Source organism: Cygnus olor, chromosome Z (genome assembly GCF_009769625.2).
Source record: "Cygnus olor isolate bCygOlo1 chromosome Z, bCygOlo1.pri.v2, whole genome shotgun sequence".
In the NCBI taxonomy this organism is placed as follows: Eukaryota; Metazoa; Chordata; class Aves; order Anseriformes; family Anatidae; genus Cygnus; species Cygnus olor.
Genome location: NC_049198.1, coordinates 43,537,376 through 43,540,942, shown reverse-complemented (window position 1 = coordinate 43,540,942; position 3,567 = coordinate 43,537,376).

Genomic DNA, 3,567 nt, shown 5'->3' with positions numbered 1-3,567 from the left:
GGACTGCTGTGTCTCTTCAGTCTGCAGGCCCAACTTAACAGACAGGCAGTATCTAACAGCAGACACTTTAATCTAGCTATAGTAATTCCTCAGCTGTACTCTACCCTCAGCCTCTTCAGGAATCTTTGGGCTGCATACATCTATTTTTAAGACAACATACTGGCATCATGGAAAGGTTATAGAAAGAAAGGCAATACTGCCTGCATTTGCTAGGTCAGTTACCAGTGTTTTGGTTTTGCCTGTGGGCTGACATTTCATAGATAGTGTTTTTCACGTTATGAGGGTTTTTTGTTGCTGTTGGTTTTCTTTATTTTTCTTCCTTTCTGTCTGTAATACATACACCCATGTTTAAAAGGGCTCCCCGTACAGCCACTTAGAGGGAGAACCCCTCCATCAGCTCACCTTGTAGTTCCTTTCCAGAGCTAGCCAGGATTATCACAGTTGGGCAAAAAAGTTCGCCTTGACATGGTGTCCATCTTCAGCTCACGTGCTACATCTTGCCCTGCTCAGATGCTGAACTGTGGCATTTGGTGAAAGGTCACTGGCTCTAATTTCAGGCAGTGCCATCCAAGCGACTAACATTTAGAAGCAGTTAGAAGAGGTGTCACCTTTACGGCACAGGGCTAGCATATACGCCAATGGCAGCATGAATCAGCCTTGAGAGCTCTTGTGTAATCATTGTATTGGAGGAGAAATCTGCAGATCTGTCAAATTAGGTTTTTTTTTGTTTGGTTGGTTGGTTTTTTATCCTTTCTATCATATCCTTGATATGGTTATCACTGAGGCTTATAGCCATCATACATTTTTAAAACAAACTTATTTATCCTTATTTATCTCCCTCCCACCTATAGAATAATAATTTATTGAGTTTAATTGTAAGGTTTTACCACTCATTGAAACCTCCATGGTATTTATCAAACGTTTATCTTGACTGAGATCAGACAGAATAAGGAATGTTTCTGGAAAGCCTGTCTGTAGAGTCTGTTCTTTACATACTTGTGTGAGTTCATTTCTTACTGAAGGATTGTGACTGAGCAGTAGCTTAAGGTATTGTGCTTTATACCTTCTAAAAACTGTCCACTATCTGTAGAAAGCATTTGGAAATTTTTCAGTGAAAGAAAGAAGAGAAAGAAAAGAGAGAGAGAGAGAGAGAGAGAGAGGAGGCAAATAATGGCCTTATTAGTTCTGAGAACACCCTTTGAACCACTAGCTCCAAAACAAACTTTGTGTTAGAAGCGGTTCTGAACTTTGTCATTTTGACCAGTGTAAAAGATCACTTGGAATCAATAGTAAAGAAGGTCTGCACGTGATGTTTTTGACAACTGTTAGAAACCATAGTACATCCACCCCCTCCTATTCCCCCCCAATTCTTATTTGCTAAGTTGATTGGGTATTCCAACAGTATTCTAGCTACACAGCAGAGAGATTTTGAATTAAAAGCATTTTAGTACTATTCAGGCTGAGAACTACTACAACGATGAAATAATATACAGAATGTAATGTCTGTATTTTAAGCCAGCAGATCTGTTTGCATGTATAAAATGGATCCTGTTCCCTTCTTTTATTAATAGCTTTACCATGAGCTATCCCACAGCTCACTAAATATGTTATATTTTGGTTTGGGACAAAGTCTCTTGAAAGAAGAAAAGGCTCTTATCATGGCAAAAAGTGCTCTGGAATATTTTACCATGATAGGAATGGCATCACAGACATTTAACTAGATAACAAGAATGAGAAAAAGAAATATTAGCATGTGTTTGTTCGTTTGTTTTTCTTTCTCTGCCTTTGAGGATGGAGTAGAAAGTCCGTCTGTTAGTCCACCTGGGGAACTCCGCTCACAAGTCCTTCTCCTTACAGTGAGAGTTGAAAAACATCCTCAAAGCTAAGCACACAGGATATGAGCAGCACTGAACTGTGTCCTTCCACTTTTTGCTAGTATTCAGTGCTGTCAGCCCCTGACAGTTTTGCTTGAGGCTGCTTTCAAAGCAGAAAACCTTTGCGTTCAAATCTCTTTACAAATCTCCAAGTAACATATCTTACATAGGGGAAGAGATACTTTTAGGAGAATCTAGATAAATGATAAATTACTTAAAAAAGTAATGCAAAGAGACATCAGAACTCTGCTTATAGCTGCAGTTACTACTAACAAAAAGAAAGCTCGGTGTATGTTTTGTTGCTGAATTTAGCTTTCTTTCTCCCTGGCATGATTTTAGCCCAGTTTTTGAGTTCAATGAATGACAATGATGAAACTCAGTGAAACTTTTCTGCTTTAACTCCAGATTTTCTCATTTTACTTGTGGGCTTTCCAGATCTTTATCTTAAAAACAAGAGAGTGCTGCTAATGAGTAAAACGAAGACTACAACATATGATTGTTCTTTTTGCCTCCTCTGAGTGGGAGGGTAGTGCTGCAATTTAAATCTGTAATTTCTGTATTCCAGCTAATAACATGTACTTAGTTCACTAGTATTTCTATTTGCCTTCATGTTAGTGCCATGTGATCTAAGATACAGCTTGTAAAGAAATTATGGCAGTATTACTTGTAATATAATTGCAAACTAAGACATACCTACACTTACAAAGAATCACAGACACACAGAATGGGTGAGGTTGGAGGGGACCTCCAGAGCCCAACCCCCTGCCCAAGCAGGGCCACCCGGAGCAGGCTGCCCAGGGCCATGTCCAGGCGGCTTTTGCAGATCTCCAAGGAGGAGACTGCACTGCTGATCTGGGCAGCCTGTGCCTGCGCTCCGTCACCTGCACAGTAAGGACGTGCCTCCTGAAAGACCAAATGTTTCTTGTACAGTGTTTTCTGTACATGGTGCTCTACTATAACAACCCTGACTTAAAATTTGATCTTATGAGTTATGACACAGACATGCTAAAATAAAATAAGCTTCATTTGTAGATTATTGAAGGCTTAATTACTTTGTAGGCCATAGCTAAATGAGTACTTTTCTGTGCAAACAGTATGATATTACAAGTAGCCCAGACTGGGAATGAAGTTATTAAAATGGGTTTGCAGCAGCAATATAAAGCATCTTTAATAGACGCCTGCCTAGATGCTCAGTGCACTCATTCTGTAGGTTTTCATGCAAAAAATCTTGGTGTAGACAAGGCCTAGCCCTGGCTGAACCATTTCCCATGGATGTTGAATTAACCTCCACATCACTGTATTAGGTGGTTAAATAGTCTTCTCGCTTCAGACGCAGAGCAGCTGCAAATTGTGCATCGCTTTTCTCACTTTGTGATGTTGAGTCTGCTGCTGAGCAATGGCTCTGGGAAAGCAGTTTTCAGCCACGTGGCTAAGCAAGAGCTTTGCATTAAAAGCAGCCTAATGTACCATGAGGGTGTGTTGCTAGATCTGGGCACCAGGAATTGTAGCCGTGGGCAGGGCAGTGGAGAGGCAGCTGCTCAGCCATGCTCCCTGTCCCGGGCTCTCTTCCTGCATCCCGGAGGAGCCGCAGAGCCAGTCCGTGTGCAGCTATTCTGAGCACCCCATCACATGGTCCTGGAAGCATTTTAATAAACTCTGCCTGGCAGTGCAGCCAGTAGCTTCCCCTCAAAAT